Raw genomic sequence first — 17,979 nt, 5'->3', positions numbered from 1 at the left:
GGAACTGACAATATGGCAGCAAGCAGAATTTGGAATCGTATTCCTGTTTAAGATTTGAACGATGTCATGCGGGATTCCCCCAGTTTCGACCATGCTTCTGACTGGGGCGTGGGCCACTGCAACTGTTATTGGAGACAGGAACAGTGAGAATGCCCAGAGGCAGAACACGCTCGTGCGGCCCTCTCTTACCTTCGGTGCCGGGAGCTTCCATTGGTTTCTGTGTGGTTGGCTCGTGATTGTTTTTTAATGTCAACTAGACACATGTTTCCATCCCTTTTTATGATTCATCAGATCTACTGACCTTGGACAACAGCTGAGTTATCTGCTCACACTGTGATAAGTATGATCCATCGAAAAATGAGGAAAGTTTCCAGATGATAGAAAATGGTAGACAGGACGACGGAACAGTGAAGCCTGCAGGTGGCAACAACATGCCTGTGGATTGAGCAGCAGATGAACTGAAACTGGTTCAGCCACCCGCCCCCAGCTCTCTCCTGCACGCCCGTGAAAGTGGATGGAGCATTTTTGCCCTCACCATTCACAGACGTTTTAATGGCAAGGAAATGAGTAGGAGGGACATATCCATTCCTCGGATTTACTAATTCAAGTATCTGTCCTTTCAGATTGATGAATGATGAAGCTGCCAACACAAATTGTCAAACCTTCGCTCTAACGGATGGTTCCCACAGGGACTTCATTCAGAATGAAGCAGATCTAAGAATTGCAGTATCCCAACAGGAGCTCATAAGTTCTTTGACTTCCTCTAAACAAAATGAAGCGTATGAACATATGCTATAGAGCAGAAGTAGATTGTTCCACAGCTCGTTCCTACTCCGACATTCATAAAGATCACGGCTGATCTTTTATTTATTAATTCCACATTTCCAACTACCACCAAAACTGTTGATTCCATGGCGTAACAACCTACTCTGCATCACCGCCTTAAAGAAATAGATTTTCAATAAACCCAACTCTCTGAGGCAGAGAGTTCCAAAGACGTACAGCTCTCTTGGAAAAATAATTTATCTTAATCCGTTATAAAAGGGCTACCTCTTGTTTTTAAACAATACTCCCAATTCTGGGCTCAGGCAAAAGTGGAAAAGTATTTTCCTCGTCCAGCTTTTCAGGACCCTTCAGCATCTGATATAATTCAACCAGGTCATTCTTCACTCTTCTGAATTCTAGTGAAAACAAGCCACTCTGTCTAAACTTTCGTCATAAGAACACCCGCTCATTCCAGTTACCAATCGAGTAAACCTCCGCTGAAGTCTCAAACGCGTTTACGTCCTTCCGTTAAAAAGGAGTCTCAAACTGCACACAATATTCGAAATGTGTACTCACCAGTGCCCTCTATAGCTGAAGCTTTGCTTTCTTATTTTTATGTTCATTGCTTTCGTAATAAAGCATAACATTCCAGTAGCCTTCTCAATTACTTGCTGTACCGGCATACTACGTTATATGACTCTTGCACTCGACCAACTCGATCTCCCTGCAGCACTGAATTCTGCAGCCGGTCTACGTTTAAATAATACCCTGTTACTTCTTTATTCTTCCTTCCAACCTGAACAAATTCGCATATTGCACTATTATATTCCATCTGCCATATCATTGCCCATATACTCAATATACCAACTCCATCTGCAACCTAATTATGTCCTCTTCACCACATACTCTTCCACATGTATTTGTGTCATCTGCAAATTAAGCTATCATTCCTGCATTCCACGTATCTAAGACATTGATGTAAATTTTAAAAAGTTAGGTCCCCAGCACTGACCCCTGCGGGACTACACTCGACACATGTTGCCAATCAGAAGAAGACACGTTTATGCATACTCTCTGTTTTCCACCAGCAAACTAATTTTCCATCCATACGTATACGTTACCCCCGACACCATGAACTTTTATTATATGCAAAGACCATTGCTGTGGCACTTTATGAAGTGCCTCCTGGAAATATAAACACCCCTTTATCCACAGCTCATGGAACCGCCTCAAAGAATTCCAGCAGGTATGTTAAACATCATTTCCCTTTCAAACTTCATGCTGGCTCTTCCAGATCACCTTGAGTTTCACCAAATACCCAGTAATAGCAGCATTAATGATTGATGTTAAAACCTACCCATGACAGTATTCAAGCTAGCTGACCTATACTTCTAGTTTTATGACCCCCCCCCACCCCCCACCAAACCACCACCTCCAACCCCCCACCACCCCCGCCCCCTCCCGTCCTGGATGAAGGGGTGATATTTGTGGCTTTTTGGCCTGACGTATCGTTCCCAAAATCAAAGTGTCCCTGTAAAATTAGCAGCAACTCATCTACTGCCTCGTTAGCCAATTCTTATAAGAATCTAGAATGAAGTCCATCAGGACACAGTATCTTGTCCACACGCAGCTCCATCGATTTGGTCAGTTCCGCTTCCCCTGTGATTATATTTTCAGCGAATTCCACTTTCCCTTCCAACCCCTGACTTACACTTATTATATGATTGTTTCTGCTAACCTTTAGAGAATAACCAGGAAAAAAAATGCTTACTCCATCTGGCATTTGCTTATTGCCTAATATTAACTTTCCATTGTCACTCTCTCGAGGAACAACACTCACTTTAATAACAATTTTCATTATTAAACTATCTGTAGAAAATATTGCTTTCCATTTTACATGTCTAACAACCTTCATCTCATGCTCTCATTTATTTAGCCTGATTAACCTTTTCAACGTTCTCTGTCGTTCTACATATTCTGACCATTCTCCTGAACTGTCTTTCGTCTATGTGCAGTTATATACTCTTTTCCTTAAGTTTGGAGTTATTTTTAATTACTCTAATTAACCCCGGATGTTGGGTCAACCCCTTGGATTTGTTTCTTTCTCTCATCTAAGGAATATATTTATATTGAGTATTCTGACATATTCTGTTAAACGTCTGCCACTGCCTCACTATTAATATATTCCCCAGGCCAGCATTACAGTTAACTTCAGCTAGCTCAAATTTCAAGGCCAAATAGATGTCCTTATTTATGTTTAAAATCGTTGTCTTAGTCCCTCTCTGCTACGTTTGAAAATGGATATAAAACATAACCTAAGCGTTGGTTGGTTCCAGAACCTGTGATTTAAGAAACCATTTGGAAAGCATTGTAGGCTACTAGTGCTAACCTGATTTTTACTGTTTATATGTAGGTTATAATCATTCATGATTATTGCTGACCATTTATCACAAGCACCCAACTTTAATTGATATATTGTTTGACCTATGGTTACTGTTAGCGGGCCTGTGGCCACTCCTAACAGTAACTCCTTTCCCCGGACTATTCCTCTTCTCCACCCAAAGCAATGGTATATCCTGACCTCCTGAAACTAGGTAATGTCTATCTAATCCATACATGATTCCCTTGATCAACAGTGCTACCCCTCCACCTTTAACTTGCTTCTTATTCTCCCTAATTGTATTATTCCACTCAATATTCAGGGCACAACCCTGCAGCCACATCTTCAAAATGGCTACCCGATCAAATTTATTTACTGCAAAGTGCGCTACCAATCAATTGTTTTGTTATGAATGTTACATGCATTTATATATGCAGCCTTCAAATGTGTATTTTTTGTTTTCTTTGAAACAACTGGTCTAGTTAGTGGTGTATTGTGAGGTTGTATTTCTCCAACTGCTTACTGATATTCCTGACCCTGGTTGCCCTTATAAATTTCATGGCCTCCTGCCTTCGATCTTCCCTTCGATTTATCACATCAACAGATGCCTGATCGATCGCTCCCTTTGTCGATTTTAAATCTCGCTCGACATTCCCAGATATGAGATTTGCAAGACCACTCGTCGCACCATGGTTCAGGTGTGGACCGTCCAAAAAATAGAGCCCCCACTTTCCCTTGTGCTGGTGCTATCGCCCAACAAAACGGAACCCACATCTCCCAGCCCAGTCTTTGAGCCACGCATTCATCTCTCAAACCTTATGTGGCCTAAGCCGATTTGCACGTGGCTCAGGTAATAATCTAGCGATTATTATTTCTCATGTTCTGCTTCTTAATTTCAAACCGATCTGACCACATCAACTATGCAGAAACTCTTTCTTTGTCCACCCTATATCGTTGGCATCAGCATGCAACACGAATAAATGGATCTTCCCCCTCCCACTGCAAGTTTCTCTGCTGCCATGTGCAGATGTCCCGAACCCTGGCACTGGCAAGCATCATAGCCCGCTGGACTCTCGCTACGGCAGAGAATAGTGCCAGACCCATCACTTTAATATCCCGCACTATCACTTAATTCTTGTTTGCTACACCCCCACTGCCATCCCACACCGACTCCATTTAAAGATTCCTGCAACTTGGCCCCATGGCCAGCATGCTCATTCACCATTCAGACCATGCTTTCGGCCACACGAAACTTAATTGCTAATTGTAAAGCCTGAAGTTCCTCCATTACAGACAGCTTGGTCCGATTTCCTGCCTCACTGACGGTCGCATCCTCCTGCACATCAATGCTGACCAAAAACAGATTTCCCCATTCTAAAATGCATGAGCGTCTTCTGGTATCAAATGCCCAGGTAATCCCCACGCCAACCTCAATCCCTCCCCCCAACACCCGGCCCGCCCTTATTTTGCACAGTGTCTGCAGTTCGACTTCAATAACATGAAGTTTGACTTGGAATTCCTTTATTTGTTTACACATTCTGCAGAAGTGCTTGCCATAGATCGCATTGGCATCCAAAAGATCTCACGTTTCACCTCTGCTACATAACACCTGTACTGCCAATTTTACTTATGTTATCTAGTAACTTATTTAATTACTCACCTAATTAACGTAGTATAATTCCTATCTACACCACATATCTTCCCCACATGATCTTAATTCGCTGCTCACTCTTTCCCCGGCTCACTCTGGTGTAGTTTCCTATCTCTTTCTGCACGATTAAAGCAGGGCACTGTGGCTGCTGGAATTCTGAGATAACCTTAGAAATAGCTGTAAAAAAGAAACTCAGCAGCCGTGGCTGCATCCGTGGTGGGAGAAACAGAGTTTCCTTTTCGACTCCGCATGAATCTGCTTTCAGACCGTGCAGTTTGGAAATGCTGACTCTTCCATAAATCCTTTGAATAGTGACTAGCCAGTCGAAAATCCAACGAGTAATTAACGCAACTTGAACCAACTACTTTCGGACGATTGGCAGATAACGGCCACCACAGCAATTTTTCCAGTTAATCTCTACTTAATACTTAAAAATGTCTGATCAGTACTTCACTTTTTTTTTACTTAACATGTGAACCTACTACGCTCCTCACTCAGCTCGCGTGTCACTCCGGCGAAGCGCCTGTCTCCTCGTGAGCTAGAAACATGAAATTGTGGGATGTAGAGACAAAGCTCCCACACATTTCACCCTCACGACATGCAAAATCTATTCAACCTCGTGATTGAATAGATTGCACTTTTTTTTGTGCAAACAGTTACTTATCCCAATCATCCCCAGTCAATTATTTGGGGCGGGAGGGATGTGCGTGTTTGGTATATGTTAATCCTCTATATTCTAGACTTCCATTTGGTTCTTGAAGTCATGTGACATTTCCTGTTTAATTCTGTAAAATATGACTTGTAATTCAGGCTACACCTGCTCACTGATGAATCCGTCACTATTCTGTGCTTATTTTTCCCTTTAATCTGGCGATGCTGAACTACATATGAACAAACATTCGACGGAACGACAACAGATTTCTCGTCCGGATAAATATCTCAGCAACATGATTTTAAGCATGTGGTCACTTTTCCCAAAGTTGAATATGAGTTGGTGGGGATTGTATTTGGCAGCGATCTCTATCCTTCTTATTTTATATGACGCAGAGAGACTGACATCATCATTTGACAATTTCCTTCACACCCCCACTATGTCCTGAAATCAAGTACATTTGGACTATGATGGTTCTGCAACGTCTTTGCATCGATGGTCCAATCAATTCCCTCCCTCTGTCGTCTCCCTTTTGAACAGTGCTTGAAACAAACAAGTATTTCTCCAATTCCTGCTGAAAGCTATGACTGAATTTGTTTCAAACATCCTTTAAGGCAGCACATTTAAGATTATAATAGCTCACTGTCAAAATTGCCACCTCCCACTCTCATCCCCGAACTCTGTAGAATTATCTTCAATCTACGTCCCCCGTTTACCAACTGCTCCACTGTACGAACATACGAATTAGGGGCAAGACTACGCCACAAGTTCCCTCGAGCCTGCTCTGCCATTCACTAAGACCATGGCTGATCTGAATTTACCTTCAACCCTACATTCCTGTTTACCCGCCTTCACCCCACACCACCCCGATAACCTTTCACTCCATTGCTACTCAAAACACTATCTAGCTCTGCCTCAAGCATATTCAATGACTCTGCTTCCACCTCCCTTTAGTGAAGCGTGTCCCAAAGACTCAGAACTCATTAAGAGAAAAACAAATCCGTGCCCTTATCTTTAATGAGCGACCACTTATTATTTTTCAGTGACCCCTAATTCGAGATTCTTCCACAAGAGGAAACACCCTCTCCACATCCAACCTATCAAGAATTCACTGGATCATAATAGTTACAATTAAGTCGCTTCTTGCTCTTCCAAATGCCAGTAGATAAAAGCCTATCCTCTCCAGCATTTCATCATAAACCCATTGCTGGCACTAGTGTTTTGAACCTTCTCTGACATATTGCTAACGCATTGACATATTTCTTTGAATGAGGAGACAAGCACCGTACACCATACTTCCTATGTGGTCTCAACAATGACGTGTACAATTGAAGTATAACCTCCCTACTTTTGTAATCAATCCCCTGCAAAATAAATGATGACGTTCTATTAACGTTCCTAATTGCCCGCTGTAATCATTGAGAGGTACTCGTATTGAAACATATAAGATCCCGAGGGGACTTGTTAGGATAGATGCTGAATGTTTCCACATTCGGTGAAACTAGTTTTAGGGGACACGGTTTAAAAATAAGTTGCCTCCCATTATAGAGTCAACTGAACAGATTTTTCTTCTCTCTTAGAGGGTCGTAATTGTTAGGAATCCAGAATGCAGTGGAGGCATGGTGAATAGATATTTTACGGCAGAGTTAGAAAGGTTCTTGAGTAGCACGGGAGTCAAAGGTTATTGGGGATTGTTGGGAATGTGGATTTGAGGCCACATTCAGATCAGCCATGGTCGTTTCAATGGTGTAGAAGGCTCTAGTGGTCAGTATTCTTCGACTACCATTCCAAATTCGTATGTTCACCTGATCCAAATGTGGTAATGCTTTGTAATTTGAATCTCACTGCTCTCAAACAAGGAATCCATTACGTGCAAAAACGCAAATAAAGTTGAAAGCATTTGCGGGTTTTACTCTGAAGGTAGATCCCACAAATTGATCGCCATAGCAGAAATTCCAAATGCAATTGATGATTTGACTGCTATCTGACAACATCACAGCTATTAAATTTGACATATGATTAGCTTTCAGTTTAACATTCAAAGCATTAAAGTCGGTCAGAGCACATTTGATGTGAAAGTTGAAAGAAAGAGTGGCGATGGAATGAAAATTTACACTGATGAGTGAATGGTTCTTGTTGGTGGTGAGTTTATAAGCTGAAGTGTACATTTTGAACATGATCCCATTGTATCTACCAACTGAATGAGGCGTTGGGAGGGCAGACGGTGCCTGCTGCTGTTTGCCTTCCTGCCACCTGGGGCTGTTACAACTCTCCTCAGTACCTCTTCTCGCAATGCTCCTTAAGAGCCTTCAGTTAACTATTCCCGCGTCCCCCGCCCGCCCACCCACACGCCCACCCATAGAAAACCACACACACACACATACACACAAACCGAAACTGTGGCCCAGCCGCTGCACTTTTTCGAACTCCGACAACGGATATCTGGCATGTTGGGTGACGTCTAAGCCAGCTCCTTCCGTTTATTTTAAACCGAATGGCGAAAGGGTGAAGCGACACCTCAGAATCCGGCAGGGACTGAAAGTTTGAACGGCGAGAAGGTGAATAATATATAAAAATAAATATACAGCAGCTGCGGGTCAAGCAGGTGGCAGAACTGTGCATGTGCAGAGGGATCCGCCAGAGTGCAGCGCGACTCATGTCACTGCGATAGGCTTGCCTAGCCGCGAGGGATTGTGGGAACAGCAGCCGCCTTTGTTCCCTCATCATTTGTGCCAAATAAACCTTAAACTTCTCCTTTATAATGTCCTGTTAACTTTTTCTGCCGCAGTAGAGCCACCACTATCATCTCAATGGTGGAAATATCCCCTTCATGGTCTGGCCCTTTCTCAGCTACGTCATTGTTCACTTCAATTGCAAGGCGATTGCAGGCACCCTGACTTTAAGGCTTGTTGCTGTCATTGACCTTGTTGCTCGCTAGCACAGGCACCAAGCTTGGTATATGGTATATGTCGCTGGGGGAAATAGTACAGAGATGCGTCTGCCACCTTACTCTTTGAGGCAAGGTCAGCGATCTTCAGCCAAGTTTTCAACAAAAATCTCTTCCGCGACAGTTCGACTCGCCTTTACCATTCAGCAACAAATATGAGGCTCACTGTAACCCTATCAATAGGAGGGAATTTGGAACTTCACCACTCCCTAAGGCAAACTGTCGTCAGTATGGCTGGCCTGGACCACAGGATGGAAGCCACTCCAGGGATTCTGGGTGGAAGAGGGCGTTATTATATTTGGAATAACACATAACTGAGATACTGGGATGGAGACTGTAAAGGATTCAGGATGTTAGAAGCTGTAGTACAGGTCGCTGTGAGGTTGGGTCGGCTTGTAGTGAATAATTGTTGGGCAATCAATCACGAAAACGTGAGGCAGAAGGGTGAAGGAAGGGAAGGGAAATGTCAGAGGTGGACCTTGTGAGGTTGATGGAGGGGTGCAAATTGGAAGCAAAAATGTATTTTTTTTCCAGATGCAGAAGAGAGCATTAAGCAGCATCAAAACATTTCTCAAAGTACCAAAAGAAATAGTGTCGGAGGGGGCCTTAGTAGGGCTGGAACAAGGAATGTTGAACTACCCTATTTAGAGACAGGCAAAGCTAGGGCCCATGTGGGTACCCTAGGCACATATTTTATTTCGATGAAGTGAGACAAGTTTAAACAAAAACAAATCAGTGAGTATACAAGTTCAGCCAGACGGATGACTTTGGCTGTGGATGGGGATCTTTCGGGCCTCTGTTCAAGGAAGAAGCAAAGAGCCCTCAGAGAATCCTGTTTTGGGACATAGGTGTAGAGCGAGTGAAGAGGAGGGGTTGGGGCCAGGGGAATGGAAATTGCTAAAATGACGTAGAACCTCAGAGAATCACGGATGTATTTGGTGACAGATTGGGCAAGGGGAGGGAGAACGGAATCAAGGTAGGAAGAAATGATTTTTGTGCGAGAGGTACAGGCTGACACGTTTGATTTACTGGGACAGTCCTGCTTCCAGATTTTGGGGAGAAAAAGAAGCGGGATTTCGGGGATTAGAAGGCAATTAGGTTGTAACATGTTGGGGGAAGGTCTCCAGTGGAAGTGAGGTCAATGGCAATCCTGGAAACAATGTTTCGATGTTTGGTATGGGGTCGTCGTCCCGTGGGAGATAAGAGGAAATGCCTGGGATTTGGCGCGCAGCCTCTGCGAGGTATACGTCAGTAGGCCAGACAACAACAGCACCACGCTTGTCAGCATATTTGATTAAAAAAATATCATGACTGGACCTGAGAGAACGGAGGGCTGCAAGTTCAGAAGGAGACTCGTTGGCGTGGTTGAGAGCAGCAGTGAAATTGAGATGACTGGTGTAACGCGGACATTTGCCAATAAAAGAATCAAGAGCAGGTTTGGTGCCAGAGCGGAGGGTCCAGTTGTAGGTAGAATACTGGAGGTAGGTGAAAGCATCGGTGGAATAGGGGGAGGACTCCTTCCAAAGTAGTGAGCACTGAGACGAAGGCGACAGAAGAAGGCATCAGTGTCGTGCCCTCAGAAATCATTGAGTTGTGGGCATAAGGCTATGTTGCTGAGTCCCTTGATGAGTACTGAAAGTTCAGCATCTCAGACAGGAAGTTCAGATGGTATAGTGAATTAATGGCAAGGGCTGGGATTAGAAGAGAGTGTGTGGTTCGAGGAAAGCGAAGAAAGGAAGGATCCTGGATGGGCGCTGTTATCAATGAGATGTTGGTGCTGGCGATCCTTACCACCTGAAAGGAAGGCACAGAATTTCTTGCTAAGGCGTTGGATGAGAAGAATAATAAAATGAAGCTGAGGACAAGGAAAGGTTTGATATAAGGTGCTGTTGGAGGGTGAGTTCGCGTGTCTACATATAGCGGAGCATGACACTGAGTGTGTATTTTGGGATGGGGAAAGAACAGCAGTCCAGGGAGCATTAAATGTCCCGGGGTTAACTGTAATTCTTGCTGGATTCGAAACATGAGATAAGAGACAAAAATTTAATTGGAATTCACGTGGGGTAAGTCGGCGACGGAGACTATCACTGAGGAAGGGAATTTCGCTGTTAATGTGAGTTCTGGTAAACAACTTGCCAAACAAGGGTCTGAGGGAGAGTCCTACACAACAAAACATGACCCTATAACTGGTCCATCAAATGATGGAACAGGAATTAAATGTGTCGGCTTAACCACTGCTTGTGGTTGCCACTGCACCTGACATTTGTGATACAATCTACAGAACATGGCTTCATCCTTATGCAATCCAGGCCACAAAATATAAATATTTATGTAACTTCACCTGTGTCTTCCTGCTCACTAAATGTCCTCCCATTTTAATTCCATGAGCTACCCTCAGGACTTTATTTCTCTATCAAATGCGATAACAGTCTGATGAACCTCCCTCCGTTCTTAATTTTCTGAAACATGATAAGACCGCAACTTTGTTTTATTTGCATGTCTTTTGCTGTTCTGCAGTTCTGCCAACTGTCTTGAGTTCATCTTATCAGCTGAATTGAAATCAGTTCCTTCCTCCTGAGCAATGTTATGAAATAATGTGCCAGCTTATTGGACTTCAAAGCTTTCTCTCGGACTTTGAGGTTCCTCTTCCACATTTTCAATTTATGGGCCTTTGATCTCGTCGCCACACACTCTCAAAATAATCCAGGAAACTCTGTCTGAAGCATTTCTACGGGCGTTTCAGCTGCCAGTTGCACCGCCCAAATTTGTGATTCAGCTATATCATTACACAAAATAAGTTGAACCCCTGCAATGAACATTTCTTTCCCTGAATCTAACAGACAATTCGCCTGTTTCCCACTAAACCTTTAAATTCACCTTCCACAAGGGAATAGATTCAACATCTCCATAAACACCACCTGTTCCTGCAATACCCAATTTTAGTAACAAATCTCACTATCCCACAATATTAAGGATTGACCATCCCCTCTGTCCCGTAAATTTTAACATCTTTACCTACTCCACCCTTTACACATGCAAAGTATTTCCATTCACTCAACAAACCTTAAACATTTCTACACCTGGTCTTCAGGATTCCATCGGGAGAATTGTGACCACAGTCCCACTTCATTGCCTATCACCGGTTATCTCTGTTTTGCATGTACACGAACCATTGTTTTCTCTTTTTTCTGTGCTGGAACCTTAGACCCCACATAACTCTTACTTCCACCTTTTTTGCATCCCTGTAATTCCAACAGATTTCCACTGCAATATCCAGCATCATAGCTTCATGTGCCCCTCTTTATCACGTATTAAACATCTTCTATTTTCGAATGCCACTTCTATCATCAGCACCTTCAATTTTGTTCTTGAACAAAATTTTGAGGGAATTGCCACTCAATCTTTCTCTCCCCTGACTACCCACCTTGCTTTCACATTTCACTTCCTATCCTTTTCTGATTTAAAAATGGTGAAGAAAAAATGTTTTGCTATATGGACAATAATCATCAGCTATCTCTGCTAATTGTCCTACCGTTTCGAACTTCTGTTTCAATGCCTGAGTTCTCAATATCGAAGGGGTTCAACTTTAAATTCTTCAAAATCCTTATCTGAGAGCTGCATTTATTGTCTCTATCTTTAATGCCCTTAACCACCGATCAAAATGGCTTTGTTTCACTCTTTCAAACTCATTATAATTTTGCAAAAGCTGTTTTCTCATTTTCCCAAATGTCTGCCTGTACTTCTCAGGAACCAACTCATATGCAATAAAATTAGCATTATTTTTATCCACATCATAGTTCAGCGACAATTCTTCTGAAACGTAAATCTTATGTGTTCAAGTTCCGTCTTGAGAGGCATGATTCGAAAAGTAGATACATTCACAGTGCTGTTATGGAGGAGTTCCTGGATTTAGACACAGTGATATTGAAGGAAAAACGATACTATCGCAAGTCAGGGAAGTGGCTGGCTTGGAGAGTACATTCAGGAGGTCGTGTTCCCATGTTTCTGCTGCACTTCTGTTTTTTAGAAAGAAGTTGTAGTGGCTTTGTAAAGTGCTGCCTAAGGAACCTTGATGACTTCCTACGGTGCTTCTTGTAGGTGGTATACACTGGAACCACTGTGCATTGGCGATGGAGGGAGTGATTGTTTGTTGAGAGGGTGCCAATCAGTCAGGTTGCATTGTCCTGTATGGTGTCAAGTTTCTTGCGTATTTTGGAGCTGTACCCATCCAGGCAAGTGGAGAGTATTCCACGATAATAATGACTTGTAAATTTTGAATGCTGAACAGATTTTGTGGAGCCATGGGTTTGGTTTCTCGCCACTGGATTCCTAGCCACTGACCTGCTCTTGTAGCCACGGTATTTATTTGTCTGGTGTAGTTCACTTTTTCGTCAATGGTATACCCAGAATGTCAATAAAGGTGGATTCAGCGTTGATAATGCGTTTGAAAGTGATGGCACGATGGTTGCACTCTCCAGTTAAAGTTGGTCATTGCCTGAACTTGATTGGCGTGAATGTTACTTGCCACTTGCCAGCCATAGCCTTAATTTTTTCAGGTCTTGCAGCTTCTGGAAATGGAATGCGTCAATAGCTGAGGAGTTGCGAATATTGCTGAACATTGTGCCGGATGCAGCGATAATCTCTACTTACGGCCTTATGATGGAAGGAAGGTCATTGGTTAAGCAACTGATGATCATTCGGCCGAGAACACGGGACGAGTTCAAACTCTCTGATTGTCATCATCTCTGCATTCACCGCCATCTCTGCAGTGAGGTCCAGGCCACTACCACTCACTACATAAAACAAGATTCCCCCCTCATGCACTTCGGGGTCTGTTGCCCTAACACTTAAATACGAGACCACGAATGAGAATGAGTGAACGTTTCAAATGGACGGGAGGGGATTACTTCATTTTTTTTTCTAAAACTATGCCAAGGCGAACCTGAGGTGGGACAATTCTGTGCTCCGTTTCAAGAAAGGAAGCTGACAGGTGGATGTTGTTTCAGTGAGAGAGCATTGTTGAGTCATTATGTTTATTTGAGGAGTTGTGGAAAATTTCAAAAGACTGGAAGCAATGATTCTCAATTTGGGAGAGGGTAATTTTGCATAAAATGAGAGGTGCTTGAGTAAACGTGGACTGACAACAGCACTTGAATGTAAATCACTGTGAGATCAGAATTACTGAGCAGTCGAAACCAACATGTTCCCAAAAATACAGAGCTCCTTGAATGTGCAGGAACATACAAGGTCTACAAATGAAAAAGATAAAGCAAATATGAATATGTGAGATACTAATGTGCCAATACAGTGGAAAGCGCCGAGAGGTGGAGGAAGTGTAGGGGTGGAATTACTAAGAAAATTAGGAAATCAAAGATGAAACATTAAGAAATATCACCAAGTTAAAGTTTGAGAAACCCAGGGGTTCTTAATTAATTCATCACTGGCAAAAGCATAACAAATGAAAAGGTGCTCGCAAACAAAAATTGAACCTACATATGGAGGCATAGAAGTGGGCATGATTCCAAATGAATGCTTTGTAGCTGCATTCAGAAAAGAGTGATGCGCACGTTTGGGGGGCGGTGTCGAAGCAGTTATTGAAGTTATGGCTGATTATTCTGATTTTCTCGAGGACATGAATCGACTAAGAGAGGATACTTTAAGGTTGTAACACATGCTTGTCGATTAATTGCCAGGGGTTTAGCACGTTAACTATACAGTTAGTTTGGATAAACTGGTGTCGTTTTGCCTTACGGGCAGATTTCCTAAAGACGTGCAAGATGATGGAAGTTTTAGTCAAAATAGATGTATAAAAGCTGTTCTCACGCTTTGTTGCTACACGTTATAGCTGACAAAATTAAACATTTTTAGGCAAGGCAGGCATAGTGGGGAGTAGGGGTTGAAGGAGTGATGCAGACTGTATGATTTTTCCACGCAGTTAATGGTTTTGATTTGTAAATCGCAGCCCATGAGTCTGGTGGAAGGGGAGATGATGAATGACCGAGAGGGATAGAAAGAGAAGCTAGGAAACTTTTGGGTTATGTTGCCGGTCCCAGGCAGGGACTGAACTATTCACAGTGACATGGCAACAACCAAACCACAATGCCATCAAAAACAAAATAGAAGAGCCCCAATATCTGTCCACTTCTTTAGCGTGTGCGGTAGGCTGTGGGGTGGGTAGGGAGTGGCCTTTGGACAGTGGTGCGTGTGCTGTGTGTACGGACATAATGTGACTGTTGCAGTCCTGTGCATGTTTGACATTTTGAGGGAGCAATTACATTCCCGAAAAGCGGAACAACTGTAAATTATCAAATTATACTCGACATTGCTCGAATATTTGAAATACAGAGAAAGACGGAGGCAGCAGGACAATTTCTATGCGCGTGCTTCAGGAGGCAACCTATCGTCTACCTATTCTGATGAGAGGGCGTATTCATGAGAATGTAACTCTGTCTCCTCACAGAAGCCTCCAGATGTGCCTAATCATTCCATCATTCTCTGATGTTATTCTACAAAACACCAGTTCAACGACAGCTCAAGTGCAGTGTAAATCAATTGTCAGCGCCTTTCAGGAAGAATATTATAATTAGAGAGGACACACATTAGATCTGCAACGGTAGTTTCCAGCACTGAATAATTTTACCGATGGCGAAGTGTGTGAGAAGCTGGCGGCGTTTTAATTGGAGTACAAGAGGTTGCGGCTGCTTTTCACAATTAAAAGAGGCGAATGTAAATTAGTTAATGAACGAGTAATGATGTGATTGTGGGTTTTTAAATAAGTTCATAGAGAACCTGAGTGAGAAAGGGGAATGCAGAAGGTGAATGTTTGAGTCTGAGGGGATGTGGGGTTGGGAGGGTGAAATGGGAATGGGATGAGAAAAGGGTGAATGTTTAAGTGATAGGGTAAGGGTGGAAAGGGGAGGAGGAAGGAGACGTTGGATAAGGAATGGGAAGTGGAGAAATCAGAAGGTGGGATGTAGAAAGATTTCAGGGAGGTCAATGTACAGCGGGTATGGTGGAATGGGAAAGAAAATTGTGAAGTGGAAGGTGGGCTTCGGCGCATGGTGCAATGAAGATGGAGTTTGATGATAAAGGGCGAATGAGGATAGACATGGCGAAGTTGAGAGTCGAAAATAGTGGGATTGGGGAATGTGGATTGACGATATTATATTATGAGAGGGGATGGGGTTTGGGCCATTAGGTAGGAGGAATGAGGTGGGGGAATGTGGAACTGGCAAAGAGAAACGTGGAGGAGGAATGGGGGAGAAGTTTGGTGAGGGATATGGGAGGGGGCATTAGGGAGATGAATAGTCATTGGGTTGGGGCAATGGGAAATGGGAATGAGGACGTATGAGGTAATGGTTCAGGCAAGGAGAGGTGCAGTTGGCAAGGATCAGACCATATTATGTTTGCAACCTATCTTCATTATTTGTGGGTGACAGGTGACGATCTCTGAATAAGGGGTCGCAATTTCAGACTGTGTTGTGAAGGAATTCCATGTCCAAATGCAACAAGGACTGGACTATATTGAAGATTGGTGTGAAAAGTGGCAGTTAACGTTCATGCCACACATATACCTGGAAGTGAGCTTCTCAAACAACAGAGACATCAAGCATCGCCTCTTGGCAGTCACTGGTATTAATTTTTCTGAATCCACCACTATCAACATCCTGGGGGTTTCCATAGACCAGAAAATGAGCTGAAATAACCATTTAAGTAATGTGGCTACAAGAGCAGGTCAGATATTATGAACCCTGCGGCTAGTAAATACCTCCTCAGTACCCAAGACTATCCATCATCCATAAGGCACGAGCCAGGAGTTTGAGGAAATAGGGTCCACTTGTATGGATGAGTTCAACTTCAACAACATTCAAAAAAACTATGTCTTTCTCTCTACGGATGATGTGAGCCCTGATGAGTTTTTTCAGCTCTTTCTTTTATACAAGAAGCTTGATTGGCACACAAAATACAAACATTCACTACCTCCACCACCGACACATAGTAGCAGCTTCATGTACCATGTACATGATGCACCGCCGGTACTTGCCAGGTATCCTTAAACAGCAGTCACCTGAAACACCAATACAACCATCTAGAAGAACAAGGGCAGCTGAGATATGCAAAAGCCCCAAACTGCAAGTTGCCATATAAGTTATTCACCATCCTGATTTGCAAACATATCTCCGTTTCCTCACTGTCGCTCGGTTAAAATCCTGGAACTCCCTCTCCAACAGCGCTGTGGGCCTCCAAACATCACATGGACTTCGGTGGTTCAAGAATACAGCTCACCAGGGCCTTCTCAAGCGCAGTTACGGATGGGCAATAAATGCTGGCCGAGTCTTCGAATCCCACATTCCTTAAATGAGTGAAAAACGCGGAGGGTTGTCAATCTTTGGATTTCTCTAACCCTGAGATCTATGGACGCTCAGCCAGTAGCAGATTCAAAAATGAGTTCCAAAGGTAATTGGATGCTAAGGGAAACTGGTTTTCTAAAGATTGCTTGGAAAATTGATGTGAAGTGCAAGATTAGCCGTGATCCTACAGCAATGCAAAACAAGCCCGAGGGGCCATCTGGCCGCCTCCTGCCCCTAACTCATACCATGTAAACAGTGGAGGAAATGCGGAAACTCAGCATGACAAATGAACCTTCCAGCATTAACCAGGAGACCTTAACTCTCCCATTATGTCTCCTGACATGTTGAGCTGCCATTTTAGTGTGAGGGCCTGGTTTAATTTCAGGGCTCATCTGAGGCCTCCATTCGTTTTGGGTGACAACTTGTTTCAATTGTTCTGTTATATTGAAATGGTTTTGCACACGGAATGTTTGAAGCTGCCTGAGTGTCTATGCCTTCACAGGGTCCATTACTGTTGGAGGGCCTGTACATGTTGGAGCATCAGTATCATTTTGAGGGTCCTGCAATGGTTGGAGGGTTGCGTCGGGTGGTGGGTCTGCATTGTTTATTGGTTCTGTATTTGTATGATGAACTATATTGTTTGGAGCAACTGTGTTGTTTGGTGTGTGCTTATTGTTTGAAAAAAATTGAAACAGCGTAATAGGTTGACCTGTTGCATTAGTTTAAGTTATCACGTTAGAATAAGGTGTGGGGGGAGAAAGTTTTCAATGAAGAATGGTTTTCAGGTACATAATGAATTGAATGCAGAAATCTATAGTCACAAATATCACACTTAAAAGAAATTTCCAAATTTCAAGAAGGCAGAAACATTTGCAAATGCAGTAGAACTTCCCTGAGAGAGGGACTTTTGCATATGAGATTTAATTACTGAATGGTCAAACTTGGGTGAAGGGCATCACTGAAACAACGTCCGACCTAGAGCTGGGGCTGATGTTCCTTGAGTGGACAGCACCATGGCTGATAGAATACAGCATCTAATTTTATTAGTTATTAATGCGATCAGACTTGTCTAGTCTTTTGGAGATTGCAAATAAATCTGAGCACATCTGTTGTTTTCACAACAGGGATTTAAATATCTCTGAGTCTAATTGTTCATTTAATTTAACAAAAACGATGTTGCAACATAACTATCCCCATGGTGATCCCACACGGTATAAATGTAAGGATTTGGGA

The 17,979-nt window shown here is 43.0% G+C and overlaps 1 pseudogene across 1 annotated transcript in view; it reads left to right on the top strand.

Moving 5' to 3' along the window:
- Positions 1-17,979, top strand: part of LOC144672036 (uncharacterized) — a 1,123,005-nt pseudogene that overhangs the window by 1,045,471 nt on the left and 59,555 nt on the right. The gene's annotated exons all lie outside the window — the stretch shown is intronic.

Source organism: Cetorhinus maximus, chromosome 35 (assembly GCF_964194155.1).
Source record: "Cetorhinus maximus chromosome 35, sCetMax3.hap1.1, whole genome shotgun sequence".
NCBI classification, from domain to species: Eukaryota; Metazoa; Chordata; class Chondrichthyes; order Lamniformes; family Cetorhinidae; genus Cetorhinus; species Cetorhinus maximus.
The sequence above is the reverse complement of the archived record's forward strand: the minus strand, read 5'-3'. Positions and strand labels throughout refer to the sequence as shown.